At 42.6% G+C, this 25,657-nt stretch overlaps 1 long non-coding RNA gene across 6 annotated transcripts; it reads right to left on the bottom strand.

Annotated features, from left to right (window-relative positions):
- Positions 1–337: 337 nt before the first annotated feature.
- LOC101904156 (uncharacterized) lies at positions 338–25,640 on the bottom strand. Of its 6 annotated transcripts, none has more exons than XR_009496708.1 (6): positions 25,392–25,583; positions 17,516–17,825; positions 16,313–16,517; positions 15,149–15,281; positions 1,515–8,229; positions 338–1,396 (listed from the first exon to the last, which is right to left on the bottom strand). It is a non-coding gene; the product is annotated as an uncharacterized lncRNA (long non-coding RNA). The 6 variants fall into 6 exon arrangements; XR_236714.5 differs by lacking the exon at positions 338–1,396 and having other exon boundaries at positions 5,555–6,198; positions 8,084–8,229; positions 25,392–25,617; XR_810193.4 differs by lacking the exons at positions 338–1,396; positions 1,515–8,229 and having other exon boundaries at positions 14,996–15,281; positions 25,392–25,640.
- Positions 25,641–25,657: the final 17 nt, after the last annotated feature.

The following is a 25,657-nucleotide window of genomic DNA, read 5'->3' as shown; positions in this document are numbered from 1 at the left end:
AATCAGGGCCGAGGAGAGGCAAGGTAACATCACACTGCTTTTCCAGCTAGGATGAGTCCAGTGGAGTCAGGGATGGGAAGGACAAGACTCAGAGGCAGTGGAGCCAGGGTCCAGAGGCTGATGAGTGCCTGAGAAGAGGGTGGAATCTTCTAGCAAAACGAGCTCTGATGGTGATCCCTGAGAAGTTTCCGGGGTGTCTCTGTTCAGGTTTGGTGCCGAAGCACGAGGAAGGGCTCCTCAGGCACTCAGCTAGAGCAGGATGCTGAGGGAGACTACCCTCCCAGCTACACCCACCCCCCAGGCTGGATGCACAGAGACCCCAAGGAAAGGGAAGCCATAGGAAGGACACCACAGTCTGGTGGGAGCCTCACTGCTGCCTGGGACCGAGGGCCACACTCTGGACCAGGGGGCGAGTGCCTGCTCATTGGAGGCCAAAGACACCACGGAACAGATGCAATCTGCTCTCACTCCCCACCCTGTCACAGACATAAAATTAGCTGGAGCCAGCCTTCATTATCAGGAGGAAACAGGGTTGAATTGCTGAGCAGGCTCGCTGGCAGGCTGTGGAACCCTCTCTGTACAATGATGTGCCCATAAGCAGCCTGTAGAAACAGGCGGCTTTTCCATTAGGCCCTCTGGGAGGGCAGGGGCTTTGGAGGTGACATAGTGGGGCCTGTCCCTTCAGTGACATTGACCCAGACCCAGGCAGGAGCAGGAATGTGGCCAGCAGGAGGGGGCCCAGCACAGGCACCCACTCCCCTGCACCCTCCCCCGCCAGGCATTCCATCACTGGTCACTGGTGCCCAGCACTGCTCTCCCATGAAAGCAGGAGACACCACACTGAGGGTTAGAAGAACAGGCAAACTGCGTTAATATGACAGCACTGGCTTGAATGACAGGACTTACTAATTCCCCACATCATGCCAACATCAGGATATGCAGAGCTGAAAGAAACTATTTAACACAAAAATCTAGGTGGGGCAGAGGGGCTGAGGGGGTGGGCAGGTCCTTGCCAGACCCCGTGTCGGGGTGACTCAGGGTCAGAGATCGGGCACCAGGAGCTCGCATCCTGCTAGGTGCACAAGTGGGGCACCTAGCCGGGCATCCACGGAGCTAAAGGGTTAAACTTGAGGCAGTCCTCATTCAAACAACATTCGTTTTACCTTTCACAGGACAGGTGTTTCCCTCCCCAAATCATACCCATTCCCATAATCACCTAGCACTTCTTCACAGTTACGGAGAAGTGAATGCAACTTGTTCTTACCTTTTTGTGAGTACAGTCCTCTCCCCAGTCCTCCTCAGCTTCTGAGCTAAGAGTTGAAGATGCTGGTGTCAAACGACAGAATCACATACCATCATTCTGCAGTGACTGAAGATTCATTGTCCACATGTGATGCTACGTTTCCCCCACAGAATCAAATGAGAAATGTATTCAAAATCATATTATTAATATGAGTAATCTCATAAGCTCATTATGAGTACATTTATTCCAAGTGATAAGTGAAAGTGGATACCTCTTTATATGGTGTCTAGACAAGCATGCCTGATGTTTCGGAAGCACTTGTTGAATGAAAAGTGTCTCAATGATTGTAGCTAAATGTCTCCTTCAATGCCATTGGCTAGAATAAGCTGAAAATTATTCTGTTAATCATACCTGTCATTTATAATCCAAGCTATTGCTGTTTTTACACTATAAGACAAACATTATCAAGTCTGTGAACCTAGTTTAACCCGTCAAATTGTTTCTGGCTAGCTTTTAGCGGTGGGGGTGGGGGTTGCAGAGGAAACGGGCAGGTGATAGAGATGCCTGGGGCTTTGGCTTTGGGGAGACCGTCTGCCTGGGCTTATGTCCAAGTTGTCGTTCAGTCGCTCAGTCATATCTCAGTCCATGACTCTTCGACCCCATGGACTGTAGCACACCAGATTTGCCTGTCCTGCACCATCTCCTGAAGTTGGCTCAGACTCATGTCCATCAAGTCAGTGATGCCATCCAACCATCTCATCCTCGGTCTCCCCCTTCTCCTCCTGCCCTCAATCTTTCCCAGCATCAAGGTCTTTTCCAATGAGTCAGCTCTTCGAGTGAGGTGGCCAAAGGATTGGAGCTTCAGCTTCAGCATCAGTCCTTCCAGTGAATATTCAGGGTTAATGTAAGTATGTCCAAGTAAAGAGCCATAAGTAAAATCTTGAGTTGTCCAGCCCAGGGAGCAAGGAAAGGGCCTGAGGTCGGTGGTGCTATGGACTGAGGCAGGCAGCTGAGGATGGGCAGCCAAGTTGGAGGCCTGTAGTCCTTCCTGCTCACAAACCCCCAGGTCATGACACTTACACAGGTGAGGGTAGCTGGCACCACTTCCTCGCGTGGAATGCAAGGACAGCTAAGTTCTCTGGTGATTTTGTTCAAGGGAGAGTCAAAGGTGACAGAGCTAATAATGACCATGTGACTAAGGATCATAGGAGGAAGGCATGATGGACCCTGACAGAGACTGACCACTTGTGACCCAACCCCCACCTCCATATGTTGAAACCTAATCCCCAAGATGATGGTATGAGGAGGTGGGGCCTTTGGGAGGTGATTAGGTCTTGAGGGTATGGCAACCCACTTCAATTTTCTTGCCTGGAGAATCCCCATGGATAGAGGAGCCTCGTGGGCTATGATCCATAAGATTGCAAAAAGTAGGATACAACTGAAGTGACTTAGCATGCACACATGTGGGTCATGAGGAGGGACCCCTCCTAAACAAGATTCATGCCCTTATAAAAGAGACCCTGGAGAGCCCTCTTGCCTTCCACCATGTGAGGACACAGCAAGAAGGTGCCAGCTATGAACCAGGAAGTGGACTCTCACCAGACACTGAATCAGACGGAGCCTTGATCTTGGACTTCTCGGCCTCTAGCACCGGGAGAAAGAAACGTCTATTGTTTATAAGCCATCCAGCCAATGGTAGTTGTGATAGCAGCCTGAATGGGTAAGACAACCCCTTTCACAGGTAAAAAGGTCTTTGTGTGTGGTGGGTAAAGATGGAAGTGGCAGCTGAACCCTTCAGTACATACCCTTGCTCTGTTTTATTTATAATAAATAAATAAATGAGCACTGGATACTGACTGTGCACCGGGCACTCTTCTAAATGCTTGGCTCAGGCTAACATGTTTATTCGTGATGACCCTGAACCTGGTCACTCACCCGCGGAGGTGAAGCTGGGCTGTGGATGCTTTACAGCCGGGCCAGCCTGTGCCCAGGCCCTGCGTGGCACTGTGCTGAGGGTCAGCAGTGCCGGGTTGCAGCGTGCTTCTCGCCCTCTGGCTCTAATCACCTCTGTAACCACCTGACTATCTGTTTACTCCTTCAGCACCATGTCCTCCAAGATGGCCAAGACTAGCTGTGTGACACTCCCCACCGTCTCCAGGACCAAACATGATACCTGGCACATTGTAGGCCTTAGAAAACGAATGGCTGGCTTCAAGGATCTGTTCTATTCATCTGTCATATACGTGGAACTGAGCTGAAAACGGGAACAGTCTTAGAATTCATCTTGTTTGGTTGAAATGAATACATTCCAAGTATATGAGACATTTTTAAAGTCTAAAATCATCTAAAAACTCTGGTTTTGCAAAACAGCAATATGAGATATCATCTATTAAAAATGTACTCTTTTCTAGGTAGTTATGTTAAGTATGTGGCATGCACTTTCTCATTTAATTCTTATCACAACTCCATAAAGTAGATACTATGTCTATTTTTCTTTTTGTTGCCATTTCAAAATTTAAAATTGTGGTCTGTACTAGAATTGGGTTCACTGTAACTGGGTTAATTGGTTCAGGACACATTGTCGTTCCAGGCTTGGCGCTCTTCTGCTCATCTTTTATTCATTTATTCATATTTTAAATAACAAAATAAACTTGCCAATGAACCTACCACCCAACCCAAGAACCAAAACATGAACTGTAACTTGTGTCCCTCTCTGTGCTCCTCCCAATCCATTCTCTTGCCTGCCCCACACACAACCCCACTATCCCGATTTTTGCATTTCCTTGTTTTTTTCCATTGTACGCCCAAATGCTTGATTGCTCAGCTTTCCTTAGATTTGGACTTGATGCAAAGGGTGGCAGGCTTTTGTTCACCAAGCATCACATTCCTTAGGTTCATCCATGCTTTCACAAGTGGCTGAGCTTCATTCATTTTCCTGGCTGTGTGATTTTTTTCCATACATACTTCTGTTGACTGGCATTTCTGTTGCTTTTCCTTTCTTTGCTTTTATGAAGGGGTGTTTCTCTTGGGTATGATGTCGATTTTACAGAGGAAGAAGTGGAGGCACAGAGAAGTTAAAGAACTCACCAAAGACCTCCCAGCCAGTAAGTGGCTGAATCAGTATCTGAACCTAGATCTTTAGCTCTAAAGCATGTTCTACAGCTTCTATCGGCCTTCCCACGAGAAAGATAACAGTAGGTAAAGGGTACATTTTCCTTCCTCATTTTACCCCACCCTCACTTTGTCTATAGGAGAAGAAAAACTTGTACGTTGACTTAATTAGCCTTTCAAATAAAATCATTTACCCTCTTGAATCCAGCAGTTATCCACTCCTCCCCATTTCAAAAAAAAATTGTTGGGTACAATATTTATCTCAGAGATGACATGTCCAAATAGTTTGGCTTTACACCTTACAATCCCTTTAGCTCTTGGTTTGGGGCCTAAATTCCCTTTACGACAGAATCAATTGCACATGCCTGTATGTATTGTGTGTGTGTGTGTGTTTTTTTTTTCCCATCAGAAGTTTTAAAGAAGAAAATGGTGGCAAAATAAAGTAAAATGTTCACTTCTACAGTCTGCTGTTATGTATCTAGAGGCACCTCTTCAGGTTAAAAATAGGTTTTACATGGCAGACAGCTCAGTAAAATAAAAGTTGATCATATAAACTACAGACCACAATTTTAAAACACAAATGATTTTGCTTCCGGTGAAGAAATTTTCCAAAGAGAATGCTTAGTTATTTGGAATTTAGAAAAAAAAAAAAAAAAGGAATGAATACAGTATGTTTGCATTTATCCAGTTTGCTCTTTGAAAAAAATAGACGCTGCTGTACTTCGGACACTGAACAAGGTAAACCTTGACTTGGTGGAAATGTTACCTGTGGACCAGACTGAGGTCTGGTTTCTAAAAGGTCATGCTCTGGCTTCAGAAACCTCACTGGCCCCTGTGCCATCACCCTTGCATTCCTTACGACAGACCGTGCTGTGGACAACCCATTTCCTTAACAGCTATTTCTCATGTCTGTTTGCAACCTAGGGCATGGGAATTTGAGGTAATTTGAGGGAATAAGAACACAGATGTTCTTACTATTGCTTAAAAATATGAAACAAAAAATGTTTACACTCATATAACAACTGGACATAAAGTTTAGAAAACAGAAGGAAAAAAAACCTAACATATTCTCACCATCCTCAGTCAAACTCCTGCCATTGTTGTTTTTCCCTTTCTTCCTGGCCTGTGTGTGCACACATCGTCTATAGGGAAAAAAGGGATGTGTCTACAATTCCCTGTGCTGCAGATCTTGAGACAAAGTAGTCATGCAAAGGTGGTTTATTTGAGGAGTGCAGACAATACCACTGGGGGCATGGGGGAATCCATACAGTGAAGGAGAGAAGCCAAGAAAGAGCACCTTTATCAAGCGATAGAAGCTTAATCCCCAAGGAAATTTGGGAACACAATGCTAAACATGCAGCTCAAAGGGGTACTGGAGGTAGGGTACTTGTACATCGACTGCCCATGGCCACTGCTTAAGGACTGGTGTGGGGTGGAAAAGAGGAGGTAATCTCAAGTGTGTGTATGACCATAATTGGGGGTGCTTGGGGAAGAGCTCCCCAATTCAGAGATGTTCAGCCTGGTGGCTGGAAATTGGCTAGAATAACTGAAAACCCTTAAGAGACATGGGTGGACCCAGAGTGTCTCCTCTATGGCTTTGTTCATTTGACATTCATTATGACACTTACCTAGACTTCCTTGTTGCTACAGTCTTATACCCTTATGAGATTAGTTTTCACATAACATTTCATAATGGAATCATAGTCTACTCCTCTGATAGAGGATATTTACATTGCTTCAAAATGGAACAGGTGAGGGACTTCCCTGGGGGTCTCTGGCAGTCCAGTAGTTAAGATGCTGAGTTTCCAGTGTAGAGGGCATGAGTTCCATCCTTGGTCAGGGAACTAAGATCCCATGTGCAGTGCAGCAAAAAAAAACAAAAAAGGAAGAAAGAAAAGAAAAATGGAACAAGTGAGTTGGCAACAAGTAGCTAACTTATTTCTGTCCAAGCTCTCAAAGCTGAAGCTGTGTACCAGAGGAAATATGTGTTCTTAAAGAAACTGAAAATTCTCTGGTCAAACAAGACAAGTAGAATACCTCAGATGAAGACAGCTGAGAGAATCACGACCAAGTAGCCCAGTGGCACATGCTCTAAATCAGATGTACTGTTATTTAGAGTGACTCTTTAATTTTTGGTGTTCTTGTGATAGCTGTACTTTGTTCTTTAAGTTGTCTAAGGTCTATAAATTTCGTATAAGAACACACTGTACTGGGGCCGTGATAGTTGGGAAACAAGCTATTAAATCATCTGGTACCGGCAAGTAACACTAAAACGAGAGACCTAGATTTGGCTGTGGTTGGCCCCCAAGTAGATGCACCATCTTGGGGCAGCCACGCGTATCTCAGTGTCTCACCTGAAAGTCAAGGTGTGTGGTAAACACTGTTTGAAGCTTCTCCTATAGTCATTACCACCCTCCCCCTTCTTTACTAGCACTGCTCCGATTTTCTGTAGATACCAGGTGGAGAGGCCCTGTTCTTGGGGTAAGCAGTCCTGACACAACCCCAGGGGAAAGTCCTGATTGGCTGGAGCCACCTCTAGTAATTCATTTCTCCTCAGCCACATTCTCACTTTCCCAACTTCCTCTGAAGTTAGAAAAGTGATAGTCATTCAGTCATGTCTGACATTTTGCGACCCCATGGATCCTCTGTTCATGGGACCTCCTAGGCAAGAATACTGGAGAGGGTTGCCATTCCCTTCTCCAGGGGATCTTCCCAATCCAGGGATTGAACCCATGTCTCCTGCATTGTAGGCAGATTCTCTATCATCTGAGTCATGGGGGAAATTAGGAAAAGGCCAAGTTAAAAAAAAAAATTAAATCACACATGACGTAACATTTTCCATATGCCCCTCTTTAAGTACTTCATGTATATTTCAACATTTAATTCTCACAACCACCCTGGGGCTAAGCATACTATTACCACCCCATTTACCAAGGAGGAAACTGTGCCTCAGAGAAGCCAAGTGAATTTCCCAGGATCACATGACTGGTAAGTCTTGGAGCGAAGACTTACCCTGGCTCATCTCCAAGATCAGTGCCCCTTTGTCATATGAGGAATATCCAGGTTTGTCTTTAGGTAACCAGGAGTCCATCCAGATATGTACCTAATTAGCAAAGGCTGTCCTGTGGAGACACTGGCTTCCTGCACCACGTTCCTCACCACTGAGAAGTCCCACAGGAGTCTCACCTCCCAGCTTTGAAGGATCAAAATTCGTAGTTTCTCATAGAGGCCTCACAACTGATTATGAACATCAAAGTCATATTATTGAAAGGGAGGAACGCTTAATCCTCTTTCCCCCACTCTATTAAGGTTAGGTTGCGTGGGTTAGACTGCTGGCAGAACTGCCTTCTCTCTAGTTCTTCCCTCTGTCTCACAGGAAAGTGCAAGTGCATGTGTGCACTCACATGCACACACACAGAGACACACACACACACACCGGGCACCTTATCAGTGGTGCTTCAGGACACTCTTCTTCTCTCTCTATGCTCTTTCCTCAACTTCCTACTTGGAGAAACCTCCTCAAACCTCATCTCAACCTGCTCTCAGATCTTGAGGTCACCGACTTGTACTTTTTCTTCAGGTTTTCGGTTGACTCTCACTTGTTGGTCCATGACGGACCACAATCCTTCATGTGAGAAGGATGGGGTCTTTTTAAAGAGTCCTTATTTTCTGTCTTAGCAGCTGGCTGACACCACTCCCAAGTCCACAGGGTCTTTAGGTCCCAGTTACCTTGACCCCGACCTCCAAAGGAGCAACTTTGGTTGGAGCATCAAAGACTCAGGCAGTAACTTTAACTATCGGTTGTCAGCAACATGAGGCTTTCCAGCAAGCACCGGTCATTCTTCATCCTAGGTCCAGGTCATCAAACCATGGTCCTGGAGGATAAGACTTGAGGTTATATTTAAAGAACCATCCTTGATTCTCTTTGATAAGAGTGGCCAGAACACTGGTTATAGGAAAACATTGTCTCGGAGTTCAAATTGGAGAAGGCTGTATTACAGAAACTGTAACCCTTCAGCTTAATCTGCCCAGGACACAGCCAAGAGCATTCAGAGAATAAGTTCAGGAAAAAGCCCTAAGAGTCATCATGAATTCACGAAGAACAAATCAGGCCAGGCTGACCTTGCGTTCACTCTTGAGAGGACTGGTAAATGAGGAAAGCAAGTCTTTAGCCTCACTCCCAATACAATCAGTGGAAGGAGGGTGGTAGAGGTATAAGTTGACCCCTAGGGGTTAGACATATACTCAGTCTATATAACCTGTTCTCTGCCTCTTGAAATATAAAAGAGAAAACTTTAAACTGGGCAATTGTTACATCTGAATACTCGGAGGGCTGTTTGTGTAGAAAAGGATTAGATTTCCAAGGGCAGAACCAGGAGCAGTGTGTGCAAACTGCAGGGAGGCAGTCCTGTGCACCACACGGGGAAATACCAGCACACGCTTAGAGCAGAGCTTCTTAAACTGAGTCATGCATAGACCCTAATACAGAAAAGAACATTCTTCAAATCCCCAGGGTTTATAAGTATTTTTCTATAATGTCTCTCTTCTTTTTTATTGAAGTGTAGTTGATTTACAATGTTAGTTTCAGATGTACAACATAGTACATCTGTTGTACATCTGAGAAAGGATAGGCTGATATTTGATATTTGATTAAAAAATTGATATTTTTATAGATTATACTTCATTTAGTTATTACAAAAGAAGGGGCTGTGCTTGTGGGTTAGATCACTGGCAGAACTAAAACAATTCTCTGTGCTGTACAATGTATTCTTGTTGTTTATCTACTTTATATGTAGTAGTTTGTATCACTTAATCTCATATGCTTATCTTGCCCCTTCTTCCCCTCTCTTTCCCCATTAGTAACCACTAGTTCACTCTCTGTATTTGTGAGTGTTTGGGTATATACATTTACTTTTTAGTTTCCACATATAAGCCATAACATAGAGTACTTGCCTTTCCCTGACTTATTTCACTAAACATTATACTCCCTAGGTCCATTCACGTTGTTGCAAATGGCAGAATTTCATTCTCTTTTTAAATGGTTAAGTAACATTTCATTGTAGATACAAACATACCACGTCTTCTTCATCCATCTCTTGATGGAAACTTAGGATGCTTCCATATCTTGGCTACTATAAACAGTGCTGCTATGAACACTGGGGAGCATATATCTTTTCAAATTAAGTGTTTTCATTTTCTTTAGGTATATACCCAGGAATGAAATCGCTGGATCATATAGTAGTTCTATTTTTTTTGAGGCACTCCCTTACTATCTTCCATAGTGGCTGCACCAATTTACATTCCCACCAACAGTATACAAATGTTCCTGTTTCTCCACATCCTTGCCAATGTTTGTTATTTGCACTCTTTTTGATGACAGATACTCTGACAGGTGTGAGGTGGTATCTTATTGTGGTTTTGATTTGCATTTCCCTGGTGACCGGCAATATTGAGCATTTTTTCATGTGGCTGTTGGCCATGTGTATGTCTTCTTTGGAAAAACATTTATACAGGTCTTCTGCCTGCTTTTTAATTAGATTGTTTTTTTGATATTGAGTTGGATGAGGTGTTCATATATTTTTGGTATTAACCTCTTAACAGTCATAGCACTTGCAGGTATTTTCTCTATGAAAGCTAAAGTCACTCAGTCGTGTCCGACCCTGTGACCCCATGGACTATATAGTCCACGGAATTCTCCAGGCCAGAACACTGGAGTGGATAGCCTTTCCCTTCTCCAGGTGATCTTTCCAATCCAGGGATCAAACCCAGGTCTCCCACATTGCAGGCAGATTCTTTATCAGCTGAGCCACAGGGAAGTCCAAGAATATTGGAGTGGGTAGCCTATCCTTTTGGAGAAGGCAATGGCACCCCACTCCAATACTCTTGCCTGGAAAATCCCATGGACGGAGGAGCCTGGTAGGCTGCAGTCCATGGGGTCTCGAAGAGTCGGAACGACTGAGCGACTTCACTTTCACTTTTCACTTTCCTGCATTGGAGAAGGAAATGGCAACCCACTCCAATGTTCTTGCCTGGAGAATCCCAGGGACAGAGGAGCCTGGTGGGCTGCCGTCTATGGGGTTGCACAGAGTCGGACATGACTGAAGTGACTTAGCAGCAGCAGCAGCAGCAGCCTATCCTTTCTCCAGCGGATCTTCCCGACCCAGGAATTGAAGCAGCATCTCCTGCATTGCAAGCAGATTCTTCACCAGTTGAGCCACCAGAAAAGCTATTTTCTCTATATTATGGGCATACAACTAGTTTAAGTCCTTATACTTACAAACAAATTTACAAATTAAATTAATGAACTACATTTACAAATGTATAAATTAAATGCAAAAAAACTACAATGTCAACAATATTGCAATATCCTTATTTTAATTTGAGAGATGATGTTGTTTGCTGAAACAAAATCACCCTTCAGGACATGAATATGGTACCAGTGATGGTTTTTATCTTGGAGGTGTAGGCCACTCATAATTTGCAATGACTCAAACAAAACTTATTTCTTTTTCTGAACCACAGACAAACCTCCGTTAGTGAGGCATGCTGTCACTTTTCTTCACTAAAATTAACGACACTTGTTGCCTGTTCAGTCCAGGTCTGTTCTTTACTTATTAGTCCCAAAGAAAGTTGAACTAGTCTCATAAAACATAAACAGAAGTACTACTGAAAATATCTCTGGTGGTCCTCAGGTGAGGTCTATCAGCTCAGTAAAAAGTGATCCTTGAATTTGTCAAACACCCTAGGCTTCAAGGAGGGATGGATTGGGAGTCTGGGATTAGCAGATGCAAACTATTATATGTAGAACAGATAAACAACAAGGTCCTACTGTATAGCACAGGGAACTACAGTCAATATCCTATGATAAACCCAATGGAAAAGAATATGAAAAAAATGTGTATATATGTATGCTGCTGCTGCTGCTAAGTCGCTTCAGTTGTGTCCGACTCTATGCAACCTCATAGATGGCAGCCCACCAGGCTCTGCCGTCCCTCGGATTCTCCAGGCAAGAACACTGGGGTGGGTTGCCATTTCCTTCTCCAATGCATGAAAGTGGAAAGGGAAAGTGAAGTCGCTCAGTCATATCCGACTCTTAGTGACCCCATGGACTGTAGCCTACCAGGCTCCTCCGTCCATGGGATTTTCCAGGCAGGAGTACTGGAGTGGGGTGCCATTGCCTTCTCCGTATATATGTATAACTGAATCATATCACTGTAGAGCAGAAATTAACGCACTGTAAATCAACTATACCTCAATAAAATAAATTAAAAAACAAAACCTCTAGAATGTATAACACAAAGAACAAACCCTAGTAGAAAGTATGGACTTTAATTAATAATAATGCACTGATGTTGGCTCAACAAATGAATGTGCTACACTAATGTAAGATATTAGTCATATGCAAACTGGAGGTGGAGGAGTCAGGGGGTATAGGGTATGTCTATACTTTTCACTCAATTTCCCTGTAAACCTAAAACTGATCATAAACAGAAAGTTTACTAAGTAGAAAAAAATGGTCACTGTAGCATGTTTACATATTCATTCTCTTTCAGTTGTTGTCTAAATGAAAAGACAAAAATTTGCACATCTCATTTAGAATTCATAGCCCTCCAAAAATATGTTTGCATGTTCCAGGCTCCTCACCATGGTTCAAGGAGTGCTAAAATCAGGGGTTCGGGAATGGAGTGGGGTATTCTGAAAAGCCATTAGAACTCTTTTCTTCAAAGTGTCCCAGAAAATGTCTTGAAGGTTGTCTTTCAAAGATGTTCTTCTGGGGATATTTGTTTTTGGAGAGAGGTTAGAACACATGATCTCTAATTCCAAGATTATATAATTTTAGTTTTTATGAAGATGTAACCCTCAATTAATTTGCTTTTAGTTCTATTTTTCACAGACTGCAGTGGCCCAATGCCAGAACAATAATGTGCTTGAACTTCTGGCTTTCTAAGTCTTTCTCCTAATTCCCACAAGCCTGTCCAAATAGCAACAATTTCATCTAGGCCAACCAATTGTCAATTTTCGGTCCTGGGAAAGAATAACTAATAAACCCCACTTCATTCCAGCAAACCCAGATCACATTCCTTTCTGATGGCTTATCGCATTCCACTCTGAGCTGAGTTCCATAGTTCTAGCTGCACTTGACATCTTTGGGCAATGCTCTTCCTAACTTTTCTCTTAGAGAAACCCTAGAAAACCTTTATATTCGTTATTCCCTATGGAAAATATTTCCTTCCAGAAATCTGAGGCTAGATTTATAGAGGACTCCTGTAATTCTAAACATAAACACGTTATTGAATTCACATGTGTACTTCTTTGTTTAGTTTTAGCAAACAGCAATGGCACATTACAAGCTGGAACATCTTGGGCATTGAGAAAGTAAAAAAAACCTTCTGCAACGTGTTCACTGGATCTGAATATTCAATTTTTTCAACTGGGGTAGAATAGTTTTCCATTTGAAAGTAAGTAAGAGGGATCCTAGTCATAAGCATGGGTGTCTAAGGGAGGAGTAGACACCCACGATTTCTGGCTCCTGTCTATCTCTCTCTCCTGTCGCATTACATCAGACTGCTCACACTTCTGATGTGATTTCCAGCAAAGATGGCTGGCTGAGGCACGGCTTTTCAATGCCACCTACTGTCTGCCCCAAGAACTGCATTAACATCTCAGACGTCCTGGTCCAGAATCCATGATGGATTCAACCCTCCCAATTGCAGCAAGAGATGTATTGGAATAAAAAGAAAGAATAAAATGGAAGAGGAAGTGAACAGTCAAAGATTCTGGGGAATAAGCCTGAAAAATGAGGCGGCAAGGAAAACCTGTCTCTATTTTGCTATTTCCAAAAGGGAACCCTTATTTATAAAAGGTTACAATCAAACTCAAATAGGGGTGAGTGATGTTTCCAGTGTAGTAAGATCTAGTAATTACTCTCAAGTTGAATTAAAAGCAGTCATTTGATAACTTACCCATTGAAGGATGAAAAACATCCTTCTTTTAATATTGCTATCCCAGTGTGTTCCCTGTCTGAAAGCTATCACAAGGTATTTTTGAACACAGTAACAAGTTAAAAGAAAGACAAAACATGCCTCCCTAAAGTGTTGAGACTCTTCTTTTTTCACTTGAGTGGTAATTATTTTTTCTCATACTTTCACCAGTTTCAGGAAAGGGTGGGTTAGAGTCAGGGGCTTCCTGAAACTTTTTAGAACAAAAATTCTAATTCAGTGTGTTCAGAGGGGCCCCGTGAGAATCGTGTTTTGGAACATACCGACCCCATGTGGTATTATCTTTGCCAACTTTGCAGTTTCGTGTGAGATTTATTTTTAATCTTTAACAAAGCATGCCTGTGTTTATCTTAACTTACGAAAAAAGCGTAATCGTTTAAAACAAAACTTTTAAAAATAATTAAATATACAATGAATGCTGAAACATAAAAGTCAGACAGAATGTTACCTTAACAAGAAAGAGCTTCCTAAAGATCAAAGGATTGCTGTTTGTTTTATTTGCTTAAGTAACCAGTACTTTCACTTTAAGGGATTCAGTGGCTATTTGAAGGAGGCTAGGAGGTCTCCATTGCCCAACCCCCACCAAGATAAAGGCTTCCCACCCCTCACATTGAGAGCTGGGAACTTTACTTATTGACACTAAAAATATATTCTTCGTGTTTAGAATGGAATGCTGAGATTTGATTGAAGACAGTACATGAATCAAGTGAATGGCATTTGGGGGGCATGTCTTTCAATCTTACTTAGAGGTTTTGGGGAAAGACCATCTTTTGAGCTTGCCTTCTGTGTGTGTGTGTGTGGCCATATGTCATCATTATAGCACTGAGGAGGTGCTCTATGACCATCCTGGAATGCAGTGCTTCCAAGTGCAATGCACCTCTTATATTGTTGATTTTAATGCTAGCTTCAATAAAGGAGGGAAGAAATGGGCTGTAGAGCATGTCTTTTTTTTCCTCTAAGTACCTTCAGATTTGGGTTTTCAGTCAGTGATACTAGCTAAGTCATTTGTGGACTGACATGTGAGAACAGGATGAGATGGAAATACATTCAGTTCACTTGGTGGTGGCCTGTAAGAGGTGGGTTTGTGTAATGGTGGTCCCTCCTTCTATGAGGCCTCTGTAATCAGCCAAAGCAACCTTAGATAGTGCAATATCCGGTTGTTCCCAGTCTGCTATCAGGTGAGCACTATAAATGCTGCATAAATACCACTTAAAGAGAAATGATAGTTCATTTGTCTCCTATGTGTCCCCTCCAAACAGTTTCAAAATCTTTGCTACTTTTTATGAAAACTTTCAACCAATACTTATTTTGCATGTGGCTAGATTGTGATTTCTGGGGTTTTTTAAAGGGCACTGTGGCTGAATTTTCTACTCAGGAAGTATAGCAAAATGCTGAGCTTGAGCTCTAGAACCTGACAAACTGATTTTGTCACTGACTTATGACAGTCAGTGCAGTGAAAGTTTCTAAGTCTTAATTTGCTCATTTGCAAAATGGCAATTATTAATAATGTTTAATTTGAAAGGTTTGAACACAGGTAGAGGTCTCAACACAGGGTCTGGCATTCTGTGGGAACTGTTTTAAGGAAGGATATGTATCCAAGACCCTAAATCAATTACCAGAAGCCAAGTCAATTACCAGAAGGTTGAGGGAATCTCACACCATCTTTTTTTTTTATTTTTGCTTTTTGGCCACGCCATTCAGTCAACCAGGGATCAAACCCACACCGGTTGCAGGGGAAGAAGAGTCTTAACCACTGGTTCGCCAGGGAAGTTCCCCACACCACCCCTCTTTTCACCTTGGTTCCTTTCTGCTACCATCTCACGGAATGATCTGGAGGTTCTTCTCAGTAGGATGTTCCTCAGCAGGCAGTCCACAGGCTCATGCTGTGAGGGTGGAAGGAAGAAGGTCCTGAAGCAAAGACAGTGACCCTGATAAATGCAGACAGGACAGAATATTCATGCTGAAGAGGGTTTTTTGGTTGTTGTTGGTTCAATCATTCTTCAGAACCCTACACAAGACTGAATTTAATTGCAGTGTGCAACAACTATCCCAGGACTCCAGGAAATCTTACAGAAAACAAATCCTCTCACGGTTGGGAGAGCCATAATGCAAATACTCCAAACATCAGATACTCCCCAAATCATGGTTTAGGAATGCACTGAATCAGCAAATTACTTTGTTTTGCTTAGTTTACTTTAATGGGCAGCAGTATGGCAGAATGGTGAAGTGAGGAAGCGCGGTTGTTACAGTATTAGAAATTATTTCATGGTATTGTTACCAACAACTGCTTGATTGTTGGTTGACACCTAATAGCTACAAACCCATTAGAACTGGAAAGGTAGATCGTATGTATGAGAGATAATAAAAGCAAGTTTTAAAAGTACTGAAGACAGGGCAGGGGGCTAGTACTTTTAAAAGGGAGAAAATAAGACTCATTATTTGGGGTAGGCTAATTGTTACATCAGGTTTCCAAGAGAGTTGTTTTGGTTTGCAGAAAGACTTGAGCTTGGATCCTATAAAATAAAGGCTTTTATTTAAGTTTCCAAATGACTGAATAAGTGATTTTCTAAATCCTTCATTTCATCCACAGCATGACGAACATGAATACTTGGACTGAGTCCATGGTGCTTTTCCTAATGTTGATCTCACAGCTCCTTTTCAATTCTGGATTCAGAGAAGTTCTAGCCCGAGTGTGGCTGGCTCAATGAAGTTAGATGGCTCTGTGGGCCCTGCCCTATCTCTGCTGGAATGTTTTTATAATCACATCCTCAACTGCAAAATTACTGATGAGTAGACACTTGTAGCCCCAATCCCGTAACTCTACCACAAAAATAGAATTTCAGACTCTTTCAATATAAACATTATCTAGAGCAAACTATATCTAGGTCTTCCCTGACAAGTTACATGATTCAGTGCTTTGTTTCTATAAACTAAAGTTAGAAACTCAAGAATGACTCACTTTTCTTTTTTGCATGCATCTAAGTGAACAAGGAAGTCACACTGCTTCTGGTGTTGCTTTCTTTACAAGGAAAAAAAAAACTTGCTCCTTCTCGAGCATCCTTTTTAGGTCAGCAATTTTGAAGTGCAGGACTTATTGGTGTCCAAGCGGAAAGGGCTGATGCTCTGATTTATCACGACTCCCTCCGAGTGGAGTTCTTCCATGGCTGGAGAAAGGAAAACATTTGTTGTACTAATACTGAATGTGCTTCCTGTGTAAAATAACCTTTAACTCTGTGGAGATCCCCCATTTTAATGACTGGGATATAGTAGAAATAGAAGGAAATCCAAATGCCCCAGTAGCAGCCACTCTCCTCCCCGGTAGGTCAGGCTGCAACCCTCTGAGGGACACAGATGGTTGCCTGGGAAGCATTCAAGGCTTCTCTTTCTCCTGTTTTAAGATATGACCATTTTGATTGTTTAAAAATGTGTGCGACATTCTGACCCTTTAAGGAGCCTGGGCTATGTCAATCAGGGGGAATGAGGTGGGTAGACTGGGGAATTCTGGCATTTACACATTTGTTGTGGGGATGGGAGGGACTCTTGTCAACTGGAGAACCAGCTCTCAAACCCAAGCCAGACTGCAGCTTCTTGCATCTCCCTATCTTCATGATACAAATATGACTGAGTCTATTCAGTCTACCTTAGTTCTACTGCTCAGGGTGACTGCTCTGAGCACTGAAACGATTCTTCCTACATAGAACCTGAAATGCGATTCCCTACACTGAATGAGGTGAAAATGGGAGTAATCAACTAAAGAAACAAGCTTTTCAAGCATATTTGAGTTTTTGCAGTGAAGTTGTTCTTTAGTTGCTAAGTTGTCTGACTCTTTGCAACCCCATGGACTATAGCTCACCAGGCTCCTCTGTCCATGGAAATTCCCAGGCAAGAATACCAGAGTGGATTGCCATTTCCTTCTCCAGAGGATCTTCCCAGACCAGGGATCGAACCTGCATCTCCTGCACCTGCAGGCAGATTTTTTTACCACCGAGCCACCACGGAAGCCCTTTGTAGTACAGTAGAGCCCAGCTCTTTAGGAGCTGTGAGAAAATGTCTATGTGATAGGGAAGAGAGGTTAAACACACACTTTCGGAGCTTCCCCAGATTGTAGGCTCTGTGTGTCCTCGTGCAGCACAAGATCACGTTCTGTCCTAGAAAGCCACACCTGAATAATGCAGTCGGCATTCTTAGAATGCATTTAGCAGTGGATGAATAGGAGCGCTTTCCACAGGTCAATCAATGGCCTCTCTGCTTCTGGCTGGCTTGCAGATTGCTCCTTCTTAAAATATGTCTTCTTTTTAAAAGACAGCCGAGTTGGTTGGAAGACAGAAGAGTAAAGAGAATCAGCTGTGTTGATCTCTCTATCATTCTCTATCTCACTCTCTCCTTCCTCTTCTTTCCTGCTTACACTTGCAATTCCTTCAGGCCAGATCTTCTGATTAACCTTGATTTTCATTTCTTTTGCCTCCTTCTTCCTAAGAAGGAATGATATACCTCAAACATAATGACTCAAGAAGCATGTATGTCTCATATGTCTTTGATTGCATTTCTGGTTCCTAAGAATTAACTTAGGAACCAGAGTTCAGTTCAGTTCAGTTGCTCAGTCATGTCTGACTCTTTGCAACCTTACCGTCGGCAGCACGCCAGGCTTCCCTTGTGGTACTTGTCCAGCTAAGTCTGACAAGCTATGGCGTAGTAGAAGAAAACACTGTCTGGTACTTTTAGTAGGTATTTGATATTAGTTTGTCTTTTTAAAAATTGATCTGTAGGTCAGCTACAGGTTTTTGATTAAAAATAAAATTCTTAAATCAAATTTATCAATATTTTCAAAGACAAATAGACTTCTTCACACACATGATTCAATATGACCAGTAGTTGTTTGAAATGGTACAGAGCACTTACTCTGTTACAGTGCTTGCTGCACTTCACAGAGAAATAAAGGATCATGTTTCTATTAAGATTAATTTTGGATGCAACTGAGTACCTGACTAAAGAATAAACATTAAGCAAAAAGGCCAATTATTTTCTTCCTATACATGAAGCCTGGTGGTGGTGGTGGTGATTTAGTGACCAAGTCGTGTCTGACTCTTGCATCCCCATAGACTGTAGCCTGCCAGGCTCTTCTGTCCATGGGATTTCCCAGGCAAGAATACTGTAGTGGGTTGCCATTTCCTTCTCTAGGCATGAAGCCTAGAAGTTGGCAATTCAGTGCTCAGTGAGGTTATTAAGGACTTAGATTCTTTCTCTTCTACTTCTCCATTTTCATGTTTGTAATCTCACGATTTCAAGATGATTCTCACAGGACCACCTCTCTTAACTGTGTTCAAATGAGGTGGTGGCTGAGGAAGGAAGGACAAGTCAGGTAAATATGACTTTTTTTAGGAGTGCCGTCCCTGTTTGAGCAAACTCCAGGAGACCGTGAAGGACAGGGAACCCCAGCATGCTGCAATCCATGAGGCTGCAAAGAGTTGGACATGACTTAGTGACTGAACAACGACAACAACAACTCCCGTTTTATCACAGAAATATGCCCAACAAATTCAAGACATGATAAATAAAAAAGCACAATCATACCAAGGTACTTTGTGGTCAAAGATAAAGAAAAAAAATCTTAAAAGCAGTCAGAGGGAGAAATAGATTAATCACAGAGGAAAAACAGACTTTGGGCACACTTATCAAAAGCAACATGGATTTCAGAAAGCACTGGAATAGCACCTTCAAAATGCAGAGAGAAAGTAACTGACATTTTCTATAACCAACAAACTATCTTTCAAGAATGATGGCGGAATAAAAACATTTTCCGACAGACTACAAAATGAGTGTTAACTATCACTCAGAGAAACTTCTGAGTGATATACTTTTGGATGAAGACAACTCATAGCAGAAAGAAGGTGAGAGATCCTCAATACTGAAGAAAATGATGAATACATGAATAAATCTATAAAATCACTGTGTTAAACAACAATGACACCTTAATTATAGGGTTTGGAAATAATATAGAATCAAATTGCTAGTAGAAAAAAAATGGCATATAAGTAGGAAGCAGGTAATAGGAATAAGGCATTCAAAGGTCTGTACTTTGTTCAAGAGGGTAAAACACTGACTAACTGAAGACATTAATTACACATTTGATTAGTTACACACGTTACTAAATTACACATACACACTATGTACATTAAAATTCTAGGACATCCCACAAAATATTAAAAAAAGGTAGTAAGTGCTGAACTAATAAAGGGAAAAAACAGAGTTAAGAGAAAAAATTAAAAAATGAAGCTTAATCTAAGAAAAATTCAAGGAGATTTAAAAAAATATAGAAAAAGTAAGAGTTAACAGAATTCATAACATAAGATAGTGGAGATGGAATACAAGCTGAAAGACTACTACAGTGTTCCTAAAGTAAGATGAAAGCTCCCAAAAGATGGTGAATGAGATTTACAGACGAAAAAGCTGAAAAAGATAAGGAGAGGCACATGTGCAAACAAGTGCAACAATGTGCTACAGCTGCAGTCAAACAAGCATGTGAATGTCACGGGGCACAAAGGATCCCTTCTGCCCGAAGCGGGGAGAATGGGGCGGTGGAGCAAGTCAGGCAAGACTTCACAGAGGAGGTGATGCTGACCTGAGATGGTGCAACAGAGCATGCCAGAAAGAGGGGAGAGCAAGAATAAAAGTGCAGGGGCATGAAAGCAATGACATTTTCAGAGAATTCCAAGTAATTTAATATGACTGAAGTAAAGGATTTAAGAATGAGGTTAGCAGTCAGATCACAGAAGGCCTGTTTGCCATTGGACAGAGTCTGGAATTAATCCTGGAGGCCAGGAATGAGAAGCAAGTGAAGCGCTTTGAGGAGGGAAGTCACAGATTTGAATTTTAGGACACAAAACGTCTTTGACAGCAGCAGAGAAGATGGTCTGGAATAAGACAAGGAGTTCTTCTTGTGGCTCAGGCAACGGGTAATTATTTGTTAACTATGATACCCTATTTCTCATGAGATTTCACTGTGGTATTTGAGAAATAATACTTTCCTTTCTCACTGACATAAAGACGTCTTAAGTAGGATGATAAACAGGTCTTTTTTTCCCCTCTAATGTGTAAACTTAGTTGTACACTCTAATAAATGGAGTGAGGCTGAATAGCCTTTGGCATCAATCCCAGAGACTAAAACAGTGAGAAAACAACAAAACATGGGACATAATATCTATCCATAAATCCAATTGTATGGTTAGGTCTATGGCGCATTTTAAGAGTTATGATTTCCCTGGCAAAGTACCAAAAAAACGTACCTTCAAAAATTACTCAGAACAGCCACTTGGCATCCAACCACACTGTCAGAATGAAAAATGTTGAGTAAAGAGCCTACGTGTAATTCCCCATTCTTGAAGAAGTAAAGGAAGGGTGTTTTCTAAGGCTTCAGAATGACATATTTTATTAAATAATAACATGGGTCATGAAAAAAGCCAAGAGGAAACTTCCCAGCTCACGTAGAAAATGGAGTCACTTTTATTTTCTTTAAAACGATAAACATATTCTGTCTTATAAGAGAATGTCTCAGAGCCAATGTGTTCACAGTGGTTAACTCTGTTCTCTATTCCCTTTTTTCCCCCTTATATTGTTTTCTAATTTTCTACAATGAGCATGCATTGCTTCTAGAAGGAAAGAGAGTCAAATAAACCAGTCATACAATCAGAGTGACTTAGGCTGTCTTTTTCAGCTTTTAGATTCTAAATCAGCTTTTAGATTCCAAATAAGATTAATATAAACTGCTTCTGAGATAATCTTCTAGTGTGCTTTGAATATATGCAAATTTTCCCTCAAATTTTTGTCCTTAGGGAGTAAATTTTCCAATTTTCAAAAATATTAAAACATCCCCTCTCAGTTATTCATGACAGTGGAGGGGAACACTGACACTACTATCCAAAAACAGCATCTAAACAGAAAACATTAGGCATATAGGCATAATATATCAGGCTTTGTAAGGCACTGTACAATGTTTGTTGGCAGATATATCTTCTGAATTAAAGTTTTTAGTTACTATTAAAATGATTCTATGCTCCTACATGTAGACTGGCAAATGAAGGGTAAAAGAAATGGGTCTAAAATTTAAAATTCTTTGCATATAGCCTACCAGCTGTATGCTCCACAGGCAAATGAATAGACTCCCCATGCTGAAAATATAAACTGTTTCCTAAAAATACAGACCCGGGGCTTCGCAGATGGCTCAGAGGTAAAGAATCTGCCTGCAACACAGGAGATTGATTCCTGGCTCAGAAGATCCCCTGGAAGAGGGCATGGCAACCCACTCCAGTATTCTTGCCTGGCAAACAGCATGGACAAAGGAGGCTGCTGGGCTACAGTCCACAGGGTCGCAGAGTCAGACACGACTGAGTGACTGACCACACATACACCCAAGGTAAAAATTCAAAAAGTAAAGGGGAACTTCCTTGGTGGTCCAGTGGTTGGGACTCTGTGCCTCCGATGCAGGGGGCACAGGTTTGATCCCTGGTCAGGGAGCTAAGATCCCACGTGCCTCACAACAGAGCCAGAACAAACATGGAATGCAAACTTCAGTTGTGGAAGTTTGCATTGCACCTGGACTCCAAAGAGTCCACTCTAGTATTATCAAAACCCAGCTTTTCACAAGCAGAGGACACTCTTTAAAAATAGCTCTAACTGAAATCATAGCAAAATATTTCAGAAGAAATATGAAACACCCACCTCTGAGGGTTAAAGAGAAGGGTCTGTCAAATAAACTTGATGTAACATACTCCTTCATCTCTTTAACACTTACAAAGGGACTTGCAAAGAAAGATGTGTAAATAGGATTTATCTTAAATTAAGCACACTGAACCTTTCCCAACACTGTCAGAATTCAGACAGTTTAAAGAGGAGATGGAGGTACTCTTTATAATCTGGAGGTTATTTTATGGTCCTCTGAAACATAATAACTTTCTTCTTAGTTGAAATTTGTACCATCCTTGCCAATTTCAGGGGAGCAATTTCTGAAATTTATACTTAATACAACAGTTCTAAGTTTACCTTAGATGTTTACCAAGGGAACACTTCTTGCAAAGATGGGCACAATAAAGGACAGAAATGGTATGGACCTAACAGAAGCAGAAGATATTAAGAAGAGGTGGCAAGAATAAACAGAACTATACAAAAAAGATCTTCACAACTCAGATAATCACGATGGTGTGATCACTCACCTACAGCCAGACATCCTGGAATGCAAAGTCAAGTGGGCCTTAGGAAGCATCACTATGTACAAAGCTAGTGAAGGTGATGGAATCCAGTGGAGCTATTTCAAATCCTAAAAGATGATGCTGTCAAAGTGCTGCACTCAAGATGCCAGCAAATTTGGAAAACTCAGCAGTGGCCACAGGACTGGAAAAGGTCACTTTTCATTTCAATCTCTAAGAAAGGCAATGCTAAAGAATGCTCAAACTACCACACAATTGCACTCATCTCAGACACTAGCAAAGTAATGCTCAAAATTCTCCAAGCCAGGCTTCAACAGTATATGAACCGTGAATTTCCAGATGTTCAAGCTGGATTTAGAAAAGGCAGAGGAAACAGAGATCAAATTGCCAACATCCATTGGATCATCGAAAGAGCAAGAGAGTTCCAGAAATACCTCTACTTCTGCTTTACTGACTATGCCAAAGCCTTTGACAGTATGGACTGCAACGAACTCTGGATTAAAGAGATGGGAGTACCAGACCACCTGACCTGCCTCCTGAGAAATGTGTATGCAGGTCACGAAGCAACAGTTAGAACTGGACATGGAACAACAGACTTGTTCTAAATCGGGAAAGGAGTACATCAAGGCTGTATACTGTCACTCTGCCTATTTAACTTATATGTAGAATACATCATGAGAAACGCTGAGCTGGATGAAGCAAAGCTGGAATCAAGATTGCCAGGAGAAGTATCAATAACCTCAGATATACAGATGACACCACCCTTATGGCAGAAAGTGAAGAACTAAAGAGCCTCTTGATGAAAGTGAAAGAGAGTGAAAAAGTTGGCTTAAAACTCAACATTCAGAAAACTAAGATCATGGCATCTGGTCCCATCACTTCATGGCAAATAGGTGGGGAAACAATGGAAACAGTGACAGACTTTATTCTGGGGGGCTCCAAAATCTGCAGATGGTAACTGCAGCCATGAAATTAAAAGATGCTTGCTCCTTGGAAGGACAGTTATGACCAACCTAGACAGCATATTAAAAAGTAGACACATTACTTTGCCAATAAAGGTCCATGTAGTCAAAGGTATGGTTTTACCAGTAGTCATGTATGGATGTGAGAATTGGACAATAAAGAAAGCGGAGTGCTGAAGAATTGATGCTTTTGAACTGTGGTATTGGAGAAGACTTTTAAGAGTCCCTTGGATTGCAAGGAGATAAAACCAGTCCATCCTATTCATCAGAAGGACTGATGCTGAAGCTGAAACTCCAATCCTTTGGCCACCTGATGCAAAGAGCTGACTCATTTGAAAAGACCCTGATGCTGGGAAAGATTGAGGGCAGGAGAAGGGGACGACAGAGGATGAGATAGTTAGATGGCATCACCGACTCAATAGACATGAGTTTAAGTAAACTTCGGGAGTTGGTGATGGACAGGGAGGCCTGGCGTGCTGTGGTCCATGGGGTCCCAAAGAGTCGGACACGACTGAGCAACTGAAGTTTTACTTACCTTGAAGAAAATATGTTTTAACTTTTTCCATGAATTGCTTTCCCTCCTTTCTCTCTCAGACAACGAAGAGCTCACTCTTCTACCTTAAATGCTGAGGGAAAACATCGCTATGCCATCAAGCCTTGCACCAGCCTCTCTCCAAATCCCCCCATTCTGATTTCAAAGCTCAAAAGAATCCTCCTGGCTAAGAAGTGTCCAGAGAGGCTGGGAAGGAGAAAGGCTAAGCAGGCCCAGCCAGAATTTGCAGCTGGAGGCGATGAGAAGGCTGGGCACAACACACACATACACACACACTGTGGCTCCTGATGTCAGCTGATGTCAGAATTGTAGAGACTGTGGTAGGATGGCAGTTTTTGTTAAGGACAGTCCTGAGGGAAGGGGCGTAATTGGGACCAGCCAAGGATTTAGGGTCTTGGCTTATAGTGCTGAGCTTTCAGGTTGGGCTCCGGGTGCAGAAGGGTGCTTCTGGAAAATTCTCCAAACCTACTTCCAGCCTACTTCCCAACCATATTAGTCAGTCTTACCTCTTAGGCACAAGTATCCATTTATGCATTCTTCCCCTCCACTTTTCATTTAATAAACATTAGTGGGTGCGTTCTACAATGCAGATACGATAATTTGTAAGACATGGCCCCTGATTGTAGGAGTCTGTGGGAAACAGTATGGGTGCTAGAGATTATGGTAAAGTGTGTATAGGCTACGTAAGGGCACAAAGGACAGAAACTGACATCTCCACACAGGTACTCCTCTGCTATTGTGGCCCTGAAAACGTGCAACCAAACTTTCCTGGTCCGCTGCAACCAAGACTTCCTGGTACCTTTTACTCTGCTCCAAGTTATCTGCACATCTTAGCGCTGGCTGAAACCTAGCTTTCTCACAAATGATGCCACTGTCCTCAAAAGCTGATCCAGTGGTGTCTGCTCTTTCTTCCACTTGGCCACAAGAGAACCCAAGAATACTGGAGTGGGTAGCCTATCTCTTCTCCAGCGGATCTTCCCGACCCAGAAACTGAACCGAGGTCTCCTGCATTGCAGGCGAATTTTTAAAAGCTGAGCTACCAGGGAAGCCCCAATAAAAGCCCTCAATTATACTTAACTTAGCTGTCACCCTGGCCACCGCCAAGAGCTCCTCTATTGCTGTAGCGCAGGACCCACACCAGCCGGTTCATTTCTCTATTTCTAGCCTCAGCCCAGGGTTCTAAACAGGACGTCGATACGTGACTTAAATTAAAAAAGAAGCTAAAGAAACTGGGAAAACCTTTGGGTTCAAGGCTTGCTGCAGGCTAGTCACTCATCCCACCTGGGCCTTGCTTATCCTTATGGAAAAAAATGTCATATTTACCTCAGAGATTTTGTACTGACGGGGCCACGCACCTGGCAAAGCACACTACCCCTCCCCCGGCGGTCGGGGTTGCTGACGAGGAGAGCAGAGGCCCGAGCCCCCCCCTTCCCAACCTCCGCCAGCCCACATCCCTCACAGCGCCCTTGGCCCCAGGTCCCTCGGGACCTCAAGCGTGGGAGCCCCGGCCCTGCGCGGCTCCCTCCCGGCGCCCCGCGCCCTCCTTCCTTCCTTCGCCCGGACGGACGCACTTCCGGCGGATGTTGGGG

The sequence above is a fragment of the Bos taurus genome, chromosome 12, assembly GCF_002263795.3.
Source record: "Bos taurus isolate L1 Dominette 01449 registration number 42190680 breed Hereford chromosome 12, ARS-UCD2.0, whole genome shotgun sequence".
NCBI classification, from domain to species: domain Eukaryota; kingdom Metazoa; phylum Chordata; class Mammalia; order Artiodactyla; family Bovidae; genus Bos; species Bos taurus.
This window is presented reverse-complemented; position numbering and strand designations above follow the sequence as displayed.